Source organism: Haematobia irritans, chromosome 2 (genome assembly GCF_050003625.1).
Source record: "Haematobia irritans isolate KBUSLIRL chromosome 2, ASM5000362v1, whole genome shotgun sequence".
Classification (NCBI taxonomy): domain Eukaryota; kingdom Metazoa; phylum Arthropoda; class Insecta; order Diptera; family Muscidae; genus Haematobia; species Haematobia irritans.
In genome coordinates, this window is record NC_134398.1 from 106,894,968 (window position 1) to 106,919,496 (window position 24,529).

The 24,529-nt window shown below is 36.6% G+C and overlaps 1 long non-coding RNA gene across 1 annotated transcript; it reads left to right on the forward strand.

Annotated features, from left to right (window-relative positions):
- Positions 1 to 23,182: 23,182 nt before the first annotated feature.
- On the forward strand, positions 23,183 to 23,986 carry LOC142223638 (uncharacterized). The gene is made up of 2 exons (XR_012718842.1): positions 23,183 to 23,594; positions 23,652 to 23,986. It is a non-coding gene; the product is annotated as an uncharacterized LOC142223638 (long non-coding RNA).
- The last annotated feature ends 543 nt before the right edge of the window (positions 23,987 to 24,529 follow it).

A 24,529-nucleotide genomic window follows, 5' to 3' on the forward strand; every position in this document is an offset into this window, starting at 1 on the left:
CGAGTCCGAACGGCGTTCCACATTCCAGTGAAACCACTTAGAGAAGCTTTGAAACCCTCAGAAATGTCACCAGCATTACTGAGGTGGGATAATCCACCGCTGAAAAACTTTTTGGTGTTCGGTCGTAGCAGGAATCGAACCCACGACCTTGTGTATGCAAGGCGGGCATGCTAACCATTGCACCACGGTGGCTCCCAATGTGCACTAACTTAAATGTTCCTGTTTGGACCTGTGCCAGCCCAATATCGATCTCCACCAATCTGGAATTTGAGTAGTCAAGAATTCGAAATTCTCCGAAAACTTGACTTACGAGTACTAGAAACCTGTAAATATTTCCATTTTATTAGTTCCTTATGTGCTTCTTGTGCACCACGCTTCCGCTCTGGGTGACTACTGTAGAATTTCTATTTTCTTTCACTGTTTCCTCTTTATATTTGTCCGTCAGTTTTGTCCCTAATCTTTTGTTTATTTTAACGTAAATAACCTGTCCTGGTAAAAATTCTTTATTATCGGTTTTCTTTTTGTTATGAAATTGTAGGTCCTTTTTCTGCTTTTCTTTAATTTTCTCAAGGTTAGATTCCCTAGTCCGTTCATAACTTCCTGGTGAAAAATCTACCGTTCTACCAAAGAAGATATCTACTGGCTTCCTTCCGATGGTCGAATGAATCGAGTGATTATACTCGTTCACTGCCCTTTCAAGAAGTTCCTCAAAATCGCGGCAAATTCCTTCATGCTTTAAACATCTCATCAATTCCGCAAGAGTGGAGTGGAATCTCTCCACCTGCCCATTGGCTTCGCTACGATAAGGAGGTGTGGTAAAAACTTCGATTCCTAACTCGTCTTTCATCATAAAAAGAATGTAAGCGGAATTCAGGGATTTTTCATTATCAATCACTATCGTTTTAGGAACTCCGTAGAAAAATATAAGGTCGCGTAGGGGTCTTCGTATTTCTTCTATTGACTTTCCGTTTAAAATTTTCACCTGTGCATATTTTGAAAATTTGTCCAAAGAGGTCATAATTAATTTCTTGTCAGTTGAAAAAATGTCTATATGCACTACCTGACCAGGATATGATGGTATAGAAGTCTTGTTCAGCTTCGGGTCTTCTGGGTGTCTATCATATTTGGATGCCTTACATATGCTGCAAAGTTTCACTATCCTCTTCACCTTGGCTAACATGCTAGGGAAGTAGTATCTTTCCAGGATATGTGATCTATTCTCGACTGCATTTCGATGCGCACGTTTGTGTGTATCGATTATAATGCCCTCCTGCATGGTTTCCGACGTGACATCTTCCACCACTTTCTGTGTGAAGCGGGCTTTTATATTAGCGAAATGACTCGGATACAACCTCTGTATTACACCCATTATTCTCTCTGGCGCTTTTATGCCATTTATAACTGAGGGGTTCAAATATCCCTTCAGTAGTGCCAGAAGGTTTACATCATTAAATTCACGTTCCATGATTGTATGCCTATGATACCCAGGAAATACTATCTTAAACTGATACGATGTCTCATCACCTATTGTTAGGAGCAGTTGGTTCTTGAAGGCGTTCACCGGGATTTCCACACTGGGAATTAAATCCTCGGCAGAGTTTCGCCACTATGCATCGTGCCACTCAGGGTGTAGACATTTGTAGTCGGGGGTCTAGACAGAGCGTCTGCCACTACATTTGTACTTCCGGGTTTATAGCGAATTTCGTAATTGTATTCTTCTAGTATGGCTTTCCACCGTTTCATTTTCGCATTAGCATTTTTGTTGCTAAGGGCATGAGTAAGTGGTTGGTGATCCGTGTGTATCACCACTTTCGCTGTGCCATACAAGTAACTTCGCAAATTGTAGAGTGACCACACTATTGCCAGCATCTCCCTTTCGTTGGTGGCATAGTGTTCCTCCTCTTCAGATAAAACCCTGGATATAAACGTTACAGGTCGCCCCTCCTGACTTAATACCGCCCCAATGGCTTTGTTTGAGGCATCGGTCGTCAGGTGGAATTCTTTCTCAAAATCCGGGTATGCCAGTACTACCTCAGGCGATACCAATGCATTCTTCAATGAGTCAATCGCTGTTTTCTCCGTGTTGGTCAAGAATATCTTAATCTTTCTAGACTCATTCCTGGTAACTTTACCGTTGTCTCCTCTCAATAAATGCGTGAGAGGTTTTGCCATTTCAGCAAACCCCTTAATGAACCTTCGATAAAAATTAAAGAGACCGAGAAGTGAACGTAATTCACGGAGATTACTCGGGTATGGAAAATTTACAATGGCCTCTCACTTTTTCGGGTTTGTTCTAACACCCTCCGCTGACACCACAAACCCGAGGAATTCTACCTGATTCTTAAAAAATTCACATTTGTCCAATTGGACCTTCATATTAGCACGTTGCAAGGTTGTAAAAATTTCCTCGATGTGTTTAAGATGAGTTTCATAATCTTTGCTAAAAATTATGATATCATCAATGTAGACGTAACATGTCTTGACAATAAACTCTCGAAGTATATCATCCAATGTTCTCTGGAATATGGATGGACCATTCTTAAGGCCAAATGGAAGCCGAGTGAACTCGAACTTCCCATTGCTGATGGAAAATGCAGTTTTTCCATATCTTCCTGTCTAAGCGGTATCTGGTGGAAAACACTTTTCAGGTCTACCACAGAAAAAACTTTATTCCCTCCTAGATTGGCCAGAACCTCACTAATTTCCGGTATAGGGTATCTGTCAGGTACCGTTACCGAATTCAGTTTCCTGAAATCAACTACTACCCTATACTTCTTTTTTCCTGATGCGTCTTCTTTTTTTGGTACCACCCATATCGGTGAATTATACGGAGAGCGGGATGGCCTTATTATACCATCGTTTAACAGTTTTCTTATTTCCGCATCTACCACCTCTCTCAAGGCATGCGGATATGGGTAGTTTCTCGTATAGGTAGGTGTGTTGTTGGTGGTATTGATTTCCGCGACAACCTTGGTAGTGTACGTCAATCTCTCTTCCGGTTCCAAGAATAAATTACTGTGCCTTCTAACAATGTCCTTTAATTCATTAGTCTGACATTCTGGTAAGTGTGCTAGTCTCAATTCAATATTTTTGACGTCTTGAAAAATGTATTGGCTGGTAGGTATTTTGCCAACTCACTCAAGAGTAAGGTAATTTTCCTTGGTATAGATAACTGCAGAAAGTTCCCTCATTGAGTCATTGCCCAGAATACCATCAAACGTTTGTAATCCTGGTAATAGGAAAAATTGGAGTGGTCTTGTCCTTCCCCCAAATATATCTAGATAAACATGCTGTGACACAATTATTTCCTCTTTTACTGCTTTTGCCCAAAAAAAATCCCTGTTTTGTTTAGGGTTGCTTACCAGACTAGGCTTAATATAGTTTTTATTGCTTCCCGTGTCTATTGGAAATCTTAATTGATGGCCGTTCCTCGCTGTTACTGAAAAGAATGGCAACGAGGAACTCCTTATACAAAAAAATTAAGTTCATCTTTAAGATCTTCGTCCCCCAAAACATTATCAGAGGTTTCAATACCAACGTTACCATAATTCGAGATTTCATTGACGTATTCCCTATCCATAATTTCGGCGTAATTTTCCATATCAACTTCTCCTCCAACAGCACCCTCTTGATATCCATAGTCTTGCATTTCAGCACCGGTTTCCACCTCCCATCTCGGGTCTGGAGAGTTACCCGTATTTAAGTGGAAGTTTCTTTGGATTTTATTTGCCGGTCCTTGAAATGACCCTAGCGGTCTTTTATCGGCAAATCTTGGAGGTGGTCGATTCATGTAATCGACCTGTCTTGTTTGCACGGACCTATCTGTATCCATCGGTTCAGGTTTTTGGGTATTCGATTGAGGAAGAAAACTATAAGGATTTCTATACGGGTTATGTTGTCCTTGTCTAGGGTTATACGCATCATGATAGAGTTGTTGTTTATCCGGCTGCCGCATTTGCGTATTAAAATTCCTTGGCGGTAAGGGCGGTCTTGGTGGCAAAGATGGCCTCATTGCACCCCCTGTGTGAGCCAATTGTGGATAAAATTTGTGGGTATTATTTGCAGGATTCCGGTTGGTACTAACTGTTTTTTGAGCTTGCCCATATGCATGATTCAATCGATAACTCATATTGTCCAGCTTTAAGCATAGCTGCAAAGCTTGTGGGAGAGATGTAGGCTCCTTTACGCTCAAGAGCCTAGGGAGATCCCCTCTTAAACCTCTTATAAAAGTATCCAAAGCTTTGTCTCTATACGCATTTGTCATAGCAAAGAGACTGCTGTCATCTAGTTCTAGACAAGCTACTTTATCAAGAATCAGCGATAGATGTTGATAGACCGCTTGGTAATATTCAGTTATAGTGCGGTGGCCCTGTGTCATTGTCGACATCTGGTATTCAAGAGGAGGACATTGGTAGAGGGACATTGGAAAATGTCCCTCTTGTCGGAATAGTGCATCATCAAGCACTTCCTTATTTGCGTCCATTCTAAAGGCGTCCTGTATGAGTCCAACGCCGCGTCTGCTTCTCCCACAATCTTTGTTCTAATTGTATGGAGGATAGCATAGTATCGCGTCGTTCCTCTCAATTGCTTAAATAATTCCAACACTCGTTCAACGGACTTCCGCCAGGAAGAGAACTCCCCTGGTTTTCCCGAGAATTCCCTGATTGATTTCACTATATCCGGAATTTTATCTAATTCTTCTATTCGGATAGTGCCCACTGGGTGGTCTCCCCCCTCCTCGTTTACGACGCTATCCCTATCGTTCATGACCTCAACAATAATATTCCTGATTTGCTCCTTTTGTGCTGCGGAAAAACCCGCAGTCCCACCGGAGCTTCCTGTTGGTCCAAAGTGTAGACTCGCATTAAGTTTCCCTGTGATTTCATCTACCGACATACTGTTTTTTTTTTTTTAATTTAAGGATTCGGAAAGGATTTAGGAAAGGTTTTAGTTCAGGTAATTTTGGAAAGGAAGTTATTAGAGATTCGGTCTATTAAAATCAAGAATATTATCTTATCAGACAATAATAAAATTTTGAAAATTTAAGTTTCTTATCCTTTGTAAAATTAATTCGCTCACTTACCCAATAATTATTGTATTCATATTCTGGTTTTTATTTTAATGTCAAAGGTGCGGTTATTTAATGGCAATTCTTTTGGAGTATTCAGAATATTGATTTTAGTTTAGGTTTTCTTTATCGGAAATTCGATTTTAGATTTAAATCTTCAACAATACATTCAGATCAGATTTTCATCGTTTCTTAACATTTTGCATTTTCATAAATCTTAATTTTTATAAATTTCATTTTTCTAAATCTTAATTTTCATAAACCTTCACAAATTTTCTTCAACTTTAACTAATTTAAAATTATTGCTACAATATTTTTATCTTTCAGCACAATTATTTATTTTTCAGCACAATTATTTATTTTTCATGACAATTACAGCAATTACTGGATTCACATTAATTAGTTTGTCTTTTACTTAGTTTGTAATTATTTCTATGATATTTTTTCTTTCTTCAGCACAATTATTTATTTTTCCACACAATTACATTTGCTGGATTCACATTCCAGTCTTTAATAAGTTTGTCTTTTAGATAGCTTGTAATTATTTAATTAATTTTTCTTCACTTAAAGTCTACAACGCGGCCGCTGTCCTTTGTACGGACTCCGTTTTACTTTACGTTACTTCGGGGCGTCTTTTCCGCGTTCTCTTGTGTTTCGAGTGTGATCCTTATTAATCCTTATGACTGCTGTCACCACGGTACAGTCTTAGTGTCATTCAAGGATACGGTTTAAGGATCCGCCTGCTCGGGCGCCAATTAATAAATTATTTGTCAATTTGTTTTTTTTTAAATGTTTTGCGTATTGCCGGAAGCAATACGTCTTTATTTATTTTATAATATTTGGACACTAACTTAATTTTAATAAATCGTAAACTATCATACGTCGCCTCAGACTGCCAACACGCGCATGCAACCTGATGCCTAGTCAGCAACTTGACTGGGAACGTTCACCTTTTGTTGTTCACACGCTGACTCCAATATCGTTGACTGCTGTCCTCATCATTTCATTATTTTAATATAGCATACGTTAACTTATATATATATATATATATATATATATATATATATATATATATATATATATATATATATATATATATATATAATATATATATATATATATATATATATATATATATATATATATATATATATATATATATATATATATATATATATATATATATATATATATATATATAGTTATATTTATATGTATATATATATATATATATATATATATATATATATATATATATATATATATATATATATATATATATATATATATATATATATATATATATATATATATATATATATATATATATATATATATATATATATATATATATATATATATATATATATATATATATATATTTATATTTATATGTATGTCTTCCGCATGTTTTCGGTACATTTTTTCCGTATATCGCATATTTTGGGTACATTTCGATGTTTCGGGGACTGTGACCGATATTTTCGGTTACCTTCCGCATGTTTCAGGGACGGCGATATTTTCAGTACATTTACAAAAAAAATTGGTTTATACGTTTTTTGAAAACCTCCTCTTTTTTACAACATTATGAGCTACTTCATATTACAAAATTCGTTCATCTCGTATTTCAAGATTTAAATTTCTTATCGCCTTCGGACTCAAGTATGTTTTCAAACCCTGATGATTAGTTTAATATAGAAGAAGAAGAAAATAAATACCTATTTGATTAGAACCCAATAAATACAGGATGAGCGTTTTTCAAATGCAACAACTTTTCAGTTTGATGGTAAATATAATTTTCAACGTAAATTCAACTTGACTTGAAATAGCTCATCTTCAAAACATCTTCAAATTGTTTGCGAATTACTTCCAATTTGCCAAAATGTTTACGAAATCTTTGAAAAGGTGTTGAAGATAATATGAGGAAACTTTGACAAAACACTACCCTAAAATGCAACGAAAAAACCATGTGGTTTTCAATACTTATTTGTGCAACGAAGTTCGTGGTCAATTGCAAGAAATTAAAAAATGGAAAATTTTAGACAAATAACCAAATAGTTTATAAAAATAGGTAAGTGAAAATAAAAAATGAAATAAAACTTTAAGGAAGTCACTAAATGTATATCACTTTGCCGAAAACTAAAATTATGGATTCTACGTTCTTGAAAACATTAAAAAGCTGACCGATGAATAAATGGATGACAATTAACTGGAACTGCTTCAAATAGATTATAATAATTGGTACGTCAATATGAAAAATTAAATCAACACTTTAGAGAAGTCACTAAATTTAAATCTCTTTGCAGAAAACTAAAATCTTTGGATGCTACATTCTTGCAAACTTTAAGAAGCTGACCAATGAAAAATGAGTGGCTTATCGACAAGAAAAAGTTTCCAGAAACATTACAAGTGCAACCAATTAAAATTGTTAAAAACAACAAATTGTTGAAATCAACAACATCTGGATGAAAATGTGCATCACATCGTCAGTTTAATTCATATGTTTAAAATGGATATTTTGTGAATTCCTTCTGCTGTTAATAAATTCTAACACGCGGTCCAGTACGTTCCTAATTTCAAATTGCCCGCATGTTAATAAAAGGAAGGAACCAAAAGGAAGGAAATCGAATTATCAATGCAAAAGTGTTTACTAATAATGTTTATGATATTTAAAGTTTTGTTGTTTGTTTTGTTTTTTTTTTTTTTTTTTGTTCTTATTTGTTGATATGTTTAATAAGATTATTATTATTATCAATTGGTATTGTATGTAGTGTATTATGTAGTGTAGTGTATTATTATATATTTTATTTTGATGAAAATGAATAAATTATACAAAATTCATAGAATTTTGGCTTTGACTTTCAATTTGAAGTGGGGATATCATTCATACAAATTTAGGTTGAAAAGTATTTGCATCGATGTTAATTTTGAATTTGACTCGCATCGAAAATTGTTTGACAAATTATTGAGTAGCGATGCATTTCAATTTGAGGATAACACCTGAGATATTATTGCTAATGTGTTGAATTTCACTGTTGAGGGTAATGTCTGTTTTTTGTTGAGAACGCGATTTTCTCAACAATTTCTCAACTTGAATATTACCCTAATCCTTTGAAAAAATGTTTGAAAAATTGTTGAAATTTAGCATTTTTTCAAACGTTTGTGTTTATTGGGAAGTGCAAGAAAGTTTTATGAATTGTTACAATTTTACGACGAGGACCATGCGGGTTTCTTGCTTTATCTGCGCCGACACACTTAAATATGATGTTAAATGTAAAATATAAAGTCAATAAAATTGAATTTAAAATCTCATTTATTCTCGGGGGGTAAATGTGTGCAAACATATACAAAGGGGCTATTATTTACTTGAACATATTTTGACCAAATATGCCACGATTACTAATATGCTAATTGAATTCTATGTGCTTAACCATTTAAATAATGTCATAGTGAGCCCTTTGCATCCGTGGTAAAACCGAGCAAAAGGTATACATGGAAATCACATTCGTCTCCGAACTGATTTCAACCCTCTTCGGCATGTGTAGTTAGAATGTTGATTTTACTCCATATGGGAGCTATATCTGAATTTGTACCAATTTAAACCAGGGGGCTAATCACGGCATTCGATATCGAGAACTTGTGATCGAAATCTAAATTTTTCGGATCACGGGAGTCGATATCGAGTTTGTTTGATCGACAATTTTTTCGATTGGTAAATTGCAATCGTAAAACATTTTTCACTTGTTTGTTACATTGTTTTCGCCATATAGGAATAGTAAATATTTTAGTTTTAGTTCGAATTGTTGGTAATTTGTAGTAAATTTACATATAATGAACATATTTTTAATATTTAGGAGTAATGCAACTCCAATAAAAGTTAAACAAAAATTGGTCATAGTCGAGTTCGAGAGCGAGCATCCTAGCTTGGCAAATAACCATATATAAAGTGCACATGCCAGATCGATATCCAAGAGATTGTGATCAACCAAATACCGTACCATTCCGTGACAACATAACGCTTCTGGTCCACCTTGTAAGAATAGTGAATTATGAAGGCTTCCACTCGCAAAAAGTTTTAAGGCGGCAGAATTGACGTTGACATGCCACCAAAAATTATTTTCCATTTGAACGCCTCCTTCGTCAGCCGATATCGTCCATTGAGCCTGCAAAAGGTGACTTTCTAACAGTGCACACCATTTCAAACCCATGTACTTACACCAATAACATGTGCACTTTTATTCCGTATTTGTCGCCGAATTATTTTATATACATCTCATTCTCCAATTAGGTAGGAATTCGGAGATATGGGTCCATAAGATATAATGCAATAAAATTTACTATTTACTTTGAAACCTCCAAAAACATGTTTTTTCTACATTCTATTTTGTGACGCTAACTTAATTTTGTCATTTCATTTTGTTCTGCTTCGTTTTTTGCTGTTGGCAACGCTTGAGAAATTGCATCAAATTTCGATCGAATCCCGTGATCCAAACTTTTAATCGTATCGACAATTTTTTCGATACGATTATGAATTCGATATCGAATGGCGTGATTAGCCCCCAGGATTGAAATGCATAACTACAAAGTCACTTCTACTCCTGTGCAAAATTTCATGCAAATCGGTATAATAATTTGGCCTCTGTGGTCATATGAGTGTAAATTGGACGATAGATATATTTGGGAGCTGTATGTGAATCTGAACTGATTTCAACAAACTTTCACATATATAGCAAGAAGAACTCTTCTAATCCCTTTGCAAAATTTCAATAAATTGAAGCAAATCTTTAGTCGACATGGTCAAATGTGTAAATCGGTCGAATATAGTATATGGAAACTATATCTGACTCTGAACTGATTTAAAACAAACATGACAAGGATGGCTAGAAGAACACTTCTATTCCCTTTGCAAAATTTCAAGTAAATCGGAGTGAAACTTTGGCCTCTGTCAAATGAGTGTAAATCGGTCGAAAGATATATATGTGAGCCATATATGAATCAGAATTAATTTCAAACTACTCTTACATGTATAGCTACAGTGTCACTTCTACTCACTGTGCCAAATTTCAAGAAATTCGGATTAAACCTTTGGCCTCTGGGATCATATGAGTGAAAATTGGTCAAATATTATATTTATATGGGACCTATATTTAAATAAGAACCAATTTGAACCAAATTTCACATGTATAAATACAATGTCACTTCTACTCCCTCTGCAAAATTTCAAGTAAATCGGAGTGAAATTTTGGCCACTGTGGTCCAATGAGTGCAAATCGATTGAAAGATATATATGGGATCTATATCTGAATCTGAACTACTTCCAACCAACTTTGTCATGTAAAGCTACAATATCATACCTACTCACTTTGCCCTGCGTTGTCATATGTGTGTAAATCGGTCGAAAGGTATATATGGGAGCTATATCTGAATTGGAACTGATTACAACAATCTTTCGCTTGTATGGGTAAAAAAACCATTCTACACTATTTGCAAACTTCCAAGTAAATTTTAGTAAAACTTTGTTCTCTGGGGTCACTTCACTAATAAATCGTTCGAATGGTATATATTGGAGCTATATTTGAATATTAACTAATTTTAACCAACTTTGACATGTAAAGCTACAATGTCACTTCCACTGTTCCAAATTTCAAGAAAATCTGATTAAAACTTTGATCTTGTGACGGATCGCTTTAATTGTGATAGTTCGACTACGGTAAAGATCTTCGCAGGACGCAAACATTTTGCGTGAAACAGTTGTGGTGGAATCCCCTATGGGAGTTACATATCGAAAACACACACCTGCGAAGGACAGAAAAGAGAGTTGACAAAGAAAGTGATAAGAATGTTCTCGACCTCTTTTTGTGCTCGACAGTTGAACCATTAAGAAGTGTTTTAAAAGAGATATATTTTCCACGTGTTATAAACTTTTAAGGAAACTATCCGCCAACTTTACAATTATTTATTTTGCCAATATTCCGCAACACGGGCAAAGCGATCGCAGTCTCAAAAAGAAAATCATTAGATTATACACATTTTTTGCCAGGAGAAGCGTTTGCTAAGATTTTCCATCTGTATATGGATATACATATTGAAAGGGAATCCACGCCATATTTTAGTGCGCTGGCGTTGCACATCATCGTTGGTGTAGCTGAAAATTATTTCTTTCCTAAAAGTCAAATTTTCTAAAATATTGGGTTATCTTGGCAAAACCCCAATTTTCAACGTCAACTCGCAAAACTAAGGTGCAGTTCATCTATAATTACATTTACATCTCCATCAGCTGGCAAGAAGGGGACAAGTGACTCTAGCGACTTCACTATATTCAGCTAAACACATTCTGGGAGTTTTTTTTTTGTTTGTTGCAAGTGGCGGCTCAACCAACTCCAAGAAGACCATAGATGTAGCAGCTCAACACTTGGGAAGTATTATGTAGTATTAGCATATAAGAATTTCCTTTTTGGCCATGTAGAACCTTCTCATATACTCATGTCCTTAGTTTTATCCCAAATTTCTTTCCCCTAACCTCTTCCATTATTGTGTGATTGTGTCCTTTAATGATAAACAGTCAACTCAAATTTCTTTGTGTTGCGTCCTACCGAATAACGAGCTCGTAATTAGGCAGGCTTACCTCTTGTTAGGTGTTAATGAAAAAACAGAAAAGGTTAATTTCGCTCAATTTTCGAAATATGGTAAGGGGGTAGAAATTCATAAAAGGGTTAATGAAATATGCCTCAATTTCTACAGAGTTACATGATTTATAATCTATGAAGTTGCAATCATCTTACGATATACTATCCATTTTACATTCATTTTATGCATTTTTTTCTCATTTTTCCTGTACTTTTAAGTAAACAGCATTACTTTTAAGTATTATTATGCCTAAGCAATTTCTTTGTACATTTTATAATTCTCTCTGAAGCTGAGGTTCTGTAAATATAATTCCTCATAGTTATACGACACTATTTATGTATTTAAACGCTTTGAGCGCCTGTTAAGACTCTTTTTATGTGCTCATTATATTTGCTATATTTTTCCCTCATTTCGAATCCTCTTATATATCTCATAATCTTCTAGAGTTATATAGATTACTACTATTTTTTTTCTTGCTCCGCCATTTCCATATAGTACTAAAGGGTGATTCTTTTGAGGTTAGGATTTTCATGCATTAGTATTTGACAGATCACGTGGGATTTCAGACATGGTGTCAAAGAGAAAGATGCTCAGTATGCTTTGACATTTCATCATGAATAGACTTACGATCTGCCACAACGTCGAATTTTCAGTGAATGGGCCCTAGAAAAGTTGGCAGAAAATCCGCTTTTTTATCGACAAATTTTGTTCAGCGATGAGGCTCATTTCTGGTTGAATGGCTACGTAAATAAGCAAAATTGCCGCATTTGGAGTGAAGAGCAACCAGAAGCCGTTCAAGAACTGCCCATGCATCCCGAAAAATGCACTGTTTGGTGTGGTTTGTACGCTGGTGGAATCATTGGACCGTATTTTTTCAAAGATGCTGTTGGACGCAACGTTACGGTGAATGGCGATCGCTATCGTTCGATGCTAACAAACTTTTTGTTGCCAAAAAAGGAAGAACTGAACTTGGTTGACATGTGGTTTCAACAAGATGGCGCTACATGCCACACAGCTCGCGATTCTATGGCCATTTTGAGGGAAAACTTCGGAGAACAATTCATCTCAAGAAATGGACCGGTAAGTTGGCCACCAAGATCATGCGATTTGACGCCTTTAGACTATTTTTTGTGGGGCTACGTCAAGTCTAAAGTCTACAGAAATAAGCCAGCAACTATTCCAGCTTTGGAAGACAACATTTCCGAAGAAATTCGGGCTATTCCGGCCGAAATGCTCGAAAAAGTTGCCCAAAATTGGACTTTCCGAATGGACCACCTAAGACGCAGCCGCGGTCAACATTTAAATGAAATTATCTTCAAAAAGTAAATGTCATGGACCAATCTAACGTTTCAAATAAAGAACCGATGAGATTTTGCAAATTTTATGCGTTTTTTTTTAAAAAAAATTATCAAGCTCTTAACAAATCACCCTTTAGATTCGTTTTTCGTTTCATTATATCATGGTCTTATAAATTACAACTTATGTTCACATGAATATATCATATAATAATATTTCTATAGATATAAGACATTCTACATTTATAAGGCTCAATCTCCTTAAATATATCTAATGAATTTGTATCACTTAAAAATGGAACTCTAACTCGTTTTCATTTGGAGAGATAATAGCATAGTTGGTCGGTGAGTCCGTAGTGTGGTCGATGGGACAGAAAATATATTTTGCACGGAATCTGTCATAGGCTACGGGCGGGGAAATTGTGCACGACGACAGTGACACCTTGTCGTCGAGGAATGGCATATGCTTGGTCTGTGACAGTGATATCGAATCCAAGGTGGTATTCATTGGAAACACATTAGATATTTTTTTGTTGATAATGGCATGGAATAATATCTTTATATGTTAGCGCGCCAGAGACAGGGACAGAACCAAAAACAACCTGATAAAGAGTTAGCCAGGGTAAATTTCGAACTGACCATTCTGCCTTTGTTTTGAAGTTGACATCTTTTGCTTATTTGTGGATGCACAGTGAAAGGGGGCGCGTAACAATCTCAGTAAATGGGTGTAAATCGGTCGAAAGATATATATGGGAGCTATATCTGAATCTGAACTAATTTCAACCAACTTTGACTTGAATGGCTACAATGTCTCTTCTACTCACTGTGCCAAATTTCAAGAAAATCGGATTAAAACGTTGGCCCTTGTGGTCATTTGTGTATACATGCGAGCTATATCCGAATCTGAACTGATTTCAACCAACCTTGACAAGTATAGTTATTAGGAAAGTTCTACTCCTTATGCAAAGTTTCATGTAAATCGGAGTAAAACTTTGTCCTCTGTGGTCAAATGAGTAAAAATCTGAATTTGAACGAATTTTAACCAACTTTGACTTGTATAGCTACAATGTCACTTCTACGCACTGTGCCCAATTTCAAGAAAATGAATGTAAATCGGTCGAATGATATATGGGAGCTATATCTGAACTGATTTCCACCAACATTGACAAGTATAGCTAGAAGGACACTACTACTTCCTTTGCAAAATTGCAAGTAAATCGGAGTTAAACTGTGGACTCGGTGGTCATATTAGTGTAATTCGGTCGAGTGGTATATATATTGGAGCTATATCTGAATCTCATCTAATTTGAACCAACTTTGAGATGTATACAATGTCACTTCTATTCACTGTGCCACATTTCAAAAAAATCGGTAGTATAATATATATTTGAGCTATATGTAAATATGTGTAAATATGGTCGAAAGATATTTATGGAAGCTATATCTGAATCTGAACTAATTTCAACCAACTTTCAATCGTCTTAAAATGTGTATCTTTCTGTGAACAAAATTTGACTAAAATTTCAAAATTATTGAAGCCAAGTTGACGGCTTCAATAATTTTGAAAATTTCCTTAAAACTAATGAAATCGTGTTTAAATGTGGTAACATTTTGCATCGTGACTACAAAGCAAAACAGCATTCAAAAATAGATGTCTTACAACAATATATTAAAGACGTTTTTCATTAATGCAAAACAAAATCTTTGGAATCGGACAAGCATTTTAGTGCAAGAGGTAGATCTGAGTATTATTGCTATAAGTACCATGTGTATGTCCCCAGTGAGGTGGGGGTATAAAATTGTCTTTAGCACTTAACGAAGTTTAACACAGAAAATGATGAATACAATTTATTTACAATTTGGTCGTTTTACAAAATATCAAATATTTTGTGCGAATTTGCAAAAATTGTGCACTAAAGTTAACTCTTTTGATATTATAAGTTCATATAATAGCAACAATCCGCATCAAATCGTTAATTTATTCTTGGTGACAATAAATTTGCCGGTCCTGGGGGCAGTGACGACAATGTTACAATGGATATTTGTTGGATTTTGAAATTCCTGGCGGCATAACCATCGAGCCAATTGTCATAGATATTTGTTGTTTGGTCCATATCCCTAATTCGGCGGCACTCTAATGTTGGCGAATAGTCTGGATCCAGTATGAGTTTGCGTTGTTGGCCTATTGATATTTGCAGGATTAATGGTTGTGCCGGCCATTTCTGCCTGCCAAATAATAATTTTCTTTAAACTTTGTCGGCATTGTCTTTCTGTGTTATCGATACATAAACATGCGAGTTCCTACACAAGCTCTCCAAAAGTTTCCAAATGCAAAACACGAAGTTCACCGTTCTTAAGGCCGGTATGCACCTCTAGCGAAAAATGTCATTCCCATAAGAAATGCATTGCTATTTATGCTAACGAAATTTTCGGTAGCGTTCAATTTCGTAAGCTGGTACGCACCTCTAATGAAAATAACAGGGTTGTCAAAAGCATATTTTGGCAGCAAACATGTAATTTATTACAATAATTGTGTGCGTAAAAGTTTTAAAAGGTCTGTAAATAATAAACAATTTATTTGAGGAATATTTGGAACATATTGTTACGTTTTTATATTTAGGCGTTTTTTTATTACCCGACAATTAAAACACAGTTCTTTTAAATAACGACAATCTACAATTTATTTACTATGACTTCACACTTTACAATTCGTTCACACTGAAGTTATTCGTTTGACGCTTTAATTAAGACTGACTCGTTAGCAGCATGCGAGCGCTTTTATATATGACGGTGTGGCAATACGAGAACATTCTGGTAGCACTACAATATTCTGGCAACGCCAGAACATTCTTAGACAATGCTAGAAGGATCTACGACCATTAAGTCATTCATCTGGTGGCTGCTAAACACATACACACTCACATAGATATACGCTCGCATTACTACAAGAACAAAAACAATGACAATATACAATGAGATGAAATGAGAATGCAAAATAACAAAGCAAAGGGGTTGTTATCAAAGAGAGTGAGAACTTACATGAAAATAAGCAAACAAAAGAACATAAAAGAAATTCAGGAAAGTGCTAGAAAATGAATAGATGATTCCAACAAGTTATAACGAAATTTTATCGTTACAATTTGAAATTTAAATTAACGGAAACTAATTTAAATAAACTTAAATCTATAATTATCAAATTCGTAACACTGCCTCCCGCTTAAGCCTGTTCGTCCCGAACAGGCACAGAACCTGTTCCGTAAGGAGCCAATCGTTCCAGATGTACAACTTTCATCTTTGATCTAGGGCTGTCGTCCTTCTGAATCCGGTATACAACATCATTGATCTTCTTGATGACTTTGTATGGGCCTTCCCACTGTGTTTGCAGTTTGGGACACAGTCCTTTCTTTCGTTGCGGGTTAAATAGCAGAACCAATTCTTCTTCTTGGAAGCCCTCAGTATTTACAGCACGATCGTATCTCGCCTTCATTCTGTTGCTGACCATTTTTATTTTGTTGCGCACTGATTCGTGAACTTCTCCGAAAGTGTTTGGGATGTCGTTTCTGTTTTCTTCCATGGCGAGCTCATAAGGTTTAGCGCCGAATATCAGATCTCCAGGCAACTTTAACTCAGTTCCGAATAGAACATTGGCCGGTGTTCGAGAGGTGGAATCATGAATGGCAGATCTATAGGACAGCAAAAACTTTGGTATATGCTCGTCCCAGTCCCTCTGGCCGTTGTCCACCACTTTTCGAAGATGTTCCTCCAGGGTGCGATTAAACCTTTCTACCATGCCATCGGATTGTGGATGTAATGGCGTAGTCCTCGTTTTCTTGATACCAAGGGATTCACACATCTCTTTGAATATGGCCGATTCAAAATTTCTTCCCTGGTCTGAGTGAATCTCGGACGGCACACCGTAGCGACATATCCAGTTTTTGTTGACCACATCCACAATCGTTTTTGCCTCTTGGTTTGGAATTGCATACACCTCCGGCCATTTGCTGAAGTAATCCATGACCACAAGGACATAACGGTTTCCAGAATCACTTACTGGGAAAGGGCCTGCCACGTCCATTGCTATTCTTTCAAACGGGGCTCCAGGTCTATACTATTGCATAGGACCTCGACTTTTCCTTGTTGGACCTTTCGCCTTCATGCACTTCTCGCAATTGGCTACCCATTCAGCAATTGATTTCTGGCATCCAACCCAGTAGAATCGTTGCTTCACTTTCTCGGCGGTTTTGGTTATTCCCAGATGACCTCCACTGGGACCATTATGGAACTCCGCCAAAACGTCTCTTATTTTGGAATCTGGAACGATGATCAAATTTCGGCTGCTTTTGCCATCTTCGCTTTCCCATTTACGTTGCAGGGATCCATTGACTAGAACTAAACTATCCCATTGAGCCCAGTATGATTTCATAAGTGGACTTTCGGCTGCGATGTCTTTCTTACTGGGCTTCTTGTTCTCTTCCTTTGCCGAAATAATTTTGTTCAAAATGGGATCTTTACGCTGTTCTGTTGGCCAGTCCACTCCAGATTCGACGTGTAACAGCCGAATATCAACAATCTCCTCCATGTGTTCAGCCTTCGAGCAGTGCTTGCATTCTATACTGCAAGGTCGACGTGACAAAGCGTCAGCGTTACCGTGTTTTCCACCTTTTCTATGCTCGACACTGAAATCATAGCTTTGGAGCCTCTCGATCCAACGTGCCAGTTGAGCTTCCGGATTCTTGAATTGGAGCAACCATCGTAGAGCTGAGTGATCAGTCCTGAGCAAGAAGTGTTGTCCATACAAATATTTATGATAATGTTTTACACTCTCTATGACGGCTAGCAGCTCTCGTCGCGTTACACAGTAGTTCTTTTCGGGCTTGGACAACGTTCGGCTGAAATATCCGATGACCTTCTCCTTGCCGTCTATCTGTTGGGATAGCACACCTCCAATACCATGCGCGCTAGCATCTGTATCCAAAACAAATTTTTCGCCCGGAATAGGATACGCTAGAACAGGAGCTGAACATAAAAGTTCTTTTAAATGTTGGAATGAATCCTCCTGTTCGTCGCTCCACTGGAACTTCTGACCTTTTTGCGTCAATTTGTGGAGACTAGCGGCGATGCTGGCGAAGTTTGGGACGAATCGTCGGTAATATGTACATAACCCAAGGAAACTTCTTAATTCGTGGAGATTTCGGGGTCGTGGCCAATCTCTGACAGCTTGGATTTTGTCTTCATCGGTGGATATGCCCTCTGCAGTCACATGATGACCCAGGTATTTAACTTCCCGCTGGAAAAGGGAGCATTTCTTTGCGTTAAGGCGTAGACCAGCGGCTGACAATTGCTGGATAACGTCTTTCAAGTTCTTAAGGTGCTCGTCAAATGTTTTGCCCATCACTATGATGTCGTCCAAGTATATCAAGCACGACTTCCAGTGCAACCCCTTCAGTACCCGCTCCATCAATCTTTCGAAGGTAGCCGGAGCGTTGCAGAGCCCGAACGGCATTACATTGAATTGCCAGAGACCGCCATTAACGCCAAAAGCCGTCTTTTCCTTGTCTTTCTCGGCGATCTCTACTTGCCAATATCCACTCTGCAAATCAAGCATAGAAAACCATGTTGTTCCGGCTAGTGTGTCCAACGTGTCATCAATGCGTGGAAGCGGATAACTGTCCTTTTTGGTGACATCATTCAGTTTTCTGTAGTCCACGCAGAATCGGGTACTTCCATCTTTCTTTTTGACCAGCACAACTGGGGAACACCAAGGACTTGATGATGGCTCGATCACTCCACTCTCCGCCATTTCCTTTATGAGCTTTTGAACTTCGTCTCTTTTTGCCAGGGGAACACTTCGTGGTGCCTGTTTTATGGGCGTTTCTTCTGCGGTTTTAATTTCATGTTTCACTACAGATGTTCTTCCTTGATTTCCCTTTTCAGAAGCAAAAGCACAGGCGTTTTTCAACAACAATTGCTTGGCTTTATTTCTCTCTGACGGCGATAGATGACGTGTCCAAGCCTCGACATACGCTTCTAGATGTTTTCTCACTGCTCCATGTGTCTTTGATGAGTTGCCTTCCAAATTGACTATTGCCTCGGCTGGTGTACATTTGCCAATGTCAGAAAATTTTACAATTTGCTCGTGATTGTCAGACAAGTTCAAGACACGAACTGGTATTAGTCTCTCTTCGTTCGTTGTTACCAGGGCATTTGCTATCAAGATGTTGTTGCTTTTGTTTTCTGCTGGTTCAACAACCCACAATTGGCCGACTTCACAATCTCCATTCATAGAAACCCATATAATTGCTTCGGCATTCGGTGGTATAGACTCTGACTGGCTCGTTGTCAAACGTCTGACAGGTGTATTCCCGTCGTATCCCACGTTTACCGTTATTTCGGCATCGCACCATGTCATTACACGACGCTTCATATCCAAATTGAGACCAAAAGCAATCATGAAATCCGCTCCAATTATAACTTCGTCTACTATATCGGCCACAATGAAATCATAAGTAACGGATTTGTTAGCAATAGTTAATTTTACGGTGACCTTTCCATATACGGTTGCGGGTTCCCCTGTAGCCGTGCGTAGCTTGACTCCAATCAGTGGTGTAACTTTTCCTTTTACTAAATCAGATCTAATGATAGACTTTGATGCACCAGTATCCAACGTCAAAGTACGCTTGTCGCCATTAATAACACCCGCAATAGTTAAATTGTTATTTTTCTGTTGAACTATTGCTATGGAGATGGTGGGGCCATCGTCTGTGGGAGCCAGCTCTTGCCCCGCTGAACTAGCTCGATTTAGTTTAAAGGTGACTCACTTGACTGTGGGGTCACCTTCTTATGGTTATTGTTTAATGGAGATGGTGATGTGGATCTTGACCGTTTGCGTCGTGCTTTGCATTCTCGAGCTAGATGTCCCGTCTTATCACAGTTATAGCATTTGATTCGGGATTTAGTTGCATCCTGTTTCAATTCTTGCATTACCTGCTTCATTGCCTCTTTCATCGAGTCAATGATAGATTTCGATTCTTCACACTCGGTCTCTACTCTGCGTACTTTGTGAATTTGAGGCCGTGCCAGCAATCTCGCAGTTTCTTGCGCAAGTGCAAATGTTACTGTTTCTGCGAATGTAGCCTTTTGTGACGCATATGTTGCACATTTTATGTCTGGGTCTCGAATGCCATTCACAAAGGTCTCAATTTTGATGCGGTCCACAAGTGGGTGACTCTCTCCTGGGTATGTCAGTAGCACCAACCGCTCAACTTCTGTTGCAAAGTCTTGTAGAGTCTCGTTTGATTTCTGGACTCTACCTCTTAATTCCATTCTAAAGATGTCTTGCTTGTGCTCTCCACCATACTTGCGTTGAAGCGCCGCTATTACTTCATTATAGTTATTTCTAGAAACAGCGGGAATGCTTTGTATCACATCAGCAGCATTGCCCTTTAATGCCAATAGAAGTTCAATTGCTTTATCATCGTCATTCCACGAATTTCTAGAAGCAACCATTTCGAATTGGAATTTGAAGACATCAAATGACGTTGAGCCATCGAAAACAGGAGTTTTGATTTTTGAGCCCTCGATGACGCGCACTGGACCACCTTTAATTTCCAGCTCTGACATTTTTTTCTCGATGTGCAGAAACTTCTCATCATGAACCATAATTTTCTCATCCACGGAAAGAACTTTCTTATCCAATTCCACAATTTGATTTTCTATATGGTCCACACGTTTCTCAATGCCTTCAGAAATTTGTTGTAATTTTTCGTTGACCATTCTAGAATTTTCGTCGAATTTTTCTTCCAATTTTCTAGAATTAGCTTCCATCATTTTTCTAGAATTCTCTTGCATTTTTAGAGAATTTTCTTCCATCATTTTGCTCAAAATATTGACCATCGATGTGTAATCAACAACATTAGAAGCTACAGATGGAGTTTCCAAGGCGCTGGCTACTACTGATTCGTCAAGATCTTCCTTATAATCGAACTCATGTGTTTCGATATCAATACTGCGCCGCTCGAACTCTTCCAGTAGTCGCTTTTGTAATTGAGCCTTGTTTCCTGTTGTCGGCAGCTCCAGTTTGCTCAATTCCTTTTTTAAGTCTTCCACACGAAGCTCATTAAACTTCATTGTAGATTTTTTTCCGTTATTTCACTTCCGACACCAATTGTTACGTTTTTATATTTAGGCGTTTTTTTATTACCCGACAATTAAAACACAGTTCTTTTAAATAACGACAATCTACAATTTATTTACTATGACTTCACACTTTACAATTCGTTCACACTGAAGTTATTCGTTTGACGCTTTAATTAAGACTGACTCGTTAGCAGCATGCGAGCGCTTTTATATATGACGGTGTGGCAATACGAGAACATTCTGGTAGCACTACAATATTCTGGCAACGCCAGAACATTCTTAGACAATGCTAGAAGGATCTACGACCATTAAGTCATTCATCTGGTGGCTGCTAAACACATACACACTCACATAGATATACGCTCGCATTACTACAAGAACAAAAACAATGACAATATACAATGAGATGAAATGAGAATGCAAAATAACAAAGCAAAGGGGTTGTTATCAAAGAGAGTGAGAACTTACATGAAAATAAGCAAACAAAAGAACATAAAAGAAATTCAGGAAAGTGCTAGAAAATGAATAGATGATTCCAACAAATTATAACGAAATTTTATCGTTACAATTTGAAATTTAAATTAACGGAAACTAATTTAAATAAACTTAAATCTATAATTATCAAATTCGTAACAATATATTAATTTTTAAAAGCGATTAGCTGGTTTAAAATTTGTGTACACAGCCCTGTTTTTTTTTTTTTTGTTGTAGACTTAAAAAAATTTTTGCTACCGAAAATTTCGCTAGAGGTGCATACCGGCCTTTATTGCCAAATTTGTTTTTTTCCTTTGTGACGCTTAGCACTTTCATTTATATTTTCTTTGTTAAGGCCTGGTAATCCAGTATGTCGCTGCCGTAACGTAACGGCAACGTATGACGTTTTTAGACCATTAAGTGTGTAAATAGCGATAGGCTGTAGGCGAACACTTATTTACGTGTATTTCTTATGGGAAGCCCAAAATCCGCGACGGAATATCGTGACGGCTAGCGGCGTGTCGCTAAATTAAAACTTATTCTAACTCCTTGGCGAAAACTGGTATAGCGTTGCCATCGCTTATCAATTTTTTTAACTCACCACTAGGAATTGCTGTTGCCTGGACACGTGTAGATTATTTTTTCTTGAAATAACTCAAGAAATAACAAGCCATTGTATGTTTTTATTCAAATTCATTGTTTAATATTGTCAAAGCATGCTGTATTGACAACAAAAAAGCTAGGAAACGTAAAAAAGGGAATTATTCGCCGTCAAGCTTATTGTATATGCCGTTGCGGCAAAAATGTTTCGCCTACCGCCTATCGCTATGGTTATATTTACACACTAAGGCCGGTATGCACCTCTAGCGAAAAATTTAATTCCCATGAGAAATGCATTGCTATTTATGCTAACGAAATTTTCGTTAGCGTTCAATTTCGTAAGCTGGTACGCACCTCTAATGCAAATAACAGTAGTGGGATTCTGTATTCAATTTTAATGATGAATCGCATCGTTAAGATGGGATAACAAGAAAAATAACATCCAAGGTATTCGGTAGACGTTTTAAACTACATTTACAATAGTTTAAAATCAGCTGTGTTGTTTTCTGTGCAGATAACAATAAATACTTCATTAAGTAAACAACGAAGATTTTTTGGTTGTTTATTTTCTCTAATGAATTCACGTTATCAGCAGAAAATTTCATTCATGCAAAATAAGGTCTTTAATTATGTACGCTACTTTTAATAGGAAAAAATGGATCCCTTCTCTATTACAAAAAGAGTTTTCTGCGATATTTTAAAAATCTGAAGGTTCTAAGCCGTTCTAAGAATTTTGTCGGGCGGAACTGCCTTAAATGGTCTTAAATTAAAGGGGATTTCATATAGATTGAGAATATCAGCCATTTCTCTCTTCCGGATTTGTGTATTTCTTTTAAATTTCCATACAATTTCCAATTTTGCAAACTTTTTTTGTCATTCCACCCCAATAAACACAGGATGAGCGTTTTTCAAATGCAACAACTTTTCAGTTTGAGGGTAAATATAATTTTCAACATAAATTCAACTTGACTTGAAAAAACTCATCTTCAATACATCTTCAAATTATTTGGGAATTACTTCCAATTTGCCAAAATGTTGACGAAATCTTTGAAAAGGTGTTGAAGATAATATGAGAAAACTTTGACAAAACACTACCCTAAAATGCAACGAAAAAACCATGTGGTTTTCAATACTTATTTGTGCAACGAAGTTCCTGGTCAATTGCAAGAAATACAAAAAAAAAGGAAAATTTTAGACAAATAACCAAATAGTTTATAAAAATAGGTAAGTGAAAATAAAAAATGAAATAAAACTTTAAGGAAGTCACAAAATGTATATCTCTTTGCCGAAAACTAAAATTATGGATTCTACGTTCTTGAAAACATTAAAAAGCTGGCCGATGAAAAAATGGTGGACAATTAACTGGAACTGCTTCAAATAGTTTATAATAATTGGTACGTCAATATGAAAAATTAAATCAACACAGTCACTAAATTTAAATCTCTTTGCAGAAAACTAAAATCTTTGGATGCTACATTCTTGCAAACATTAAGAAGCTGACCAATGAAAAATGAGTCGCTTATCGACAACAAAAAATTTCCAGAAACATTACAAGTGCAACCAATTAAAATTGTTAAAAACAACAAATTGTTGAAATCAACAACTTCTGGATGAAAATGTGCATCACATCGTCAGTTTAATTCATATGCTATTATCAGTTTAAAATGGATATTTTGTGAATTCCTTCTGCTGGAAATCAATTCTAACACCCGGTCCAGTACGTTCCTAATTTCAAATTGCCCGCATGTTAATAAATTTTAATGCTGTTTTATGACACCAAAAGGAAGGAAATCGAATTATCAATGCAAAGTGTTTACTAATAATGTTTAAGATATTTAGGAAGTTTTGTCGTTTGTTTTTTTTTTTTTGTTCTTATTTGTTGATATGTTTAATAAGATTATTATTTATCAATTGGTATTGTAGTGTATTATGTAGTGTAGTGTATTATTATATATATATTATTTTGATGAAAATTAATAAATTATACAAAATTCATAGAATTTTGGCATTGACTTTCAATTTGAAGTGGGGATATCATTCATACAAATTTAGGTTGAAAAGTATTTGCAACGATGTTAATTTTGAATTTGACTCGCATCGAAAATTGTTTGACAAATTATTGAGTAGCGATGCATTTCAATTTGAGGATAACACTTGAGATATTATTGCTAAAGGCCGGTACTATGTTCATTCTTGCGAAAAATGTTTATGGAAACCATTATTTCGCACATAGAAAACGGCGTTTTTTTAGGTAGCTTGGAGCGCTATTTTACAGGGAGCGATATTGGATTAAGTTGGTGGTGTTGCTTGTTTTTACAAAATAACATTT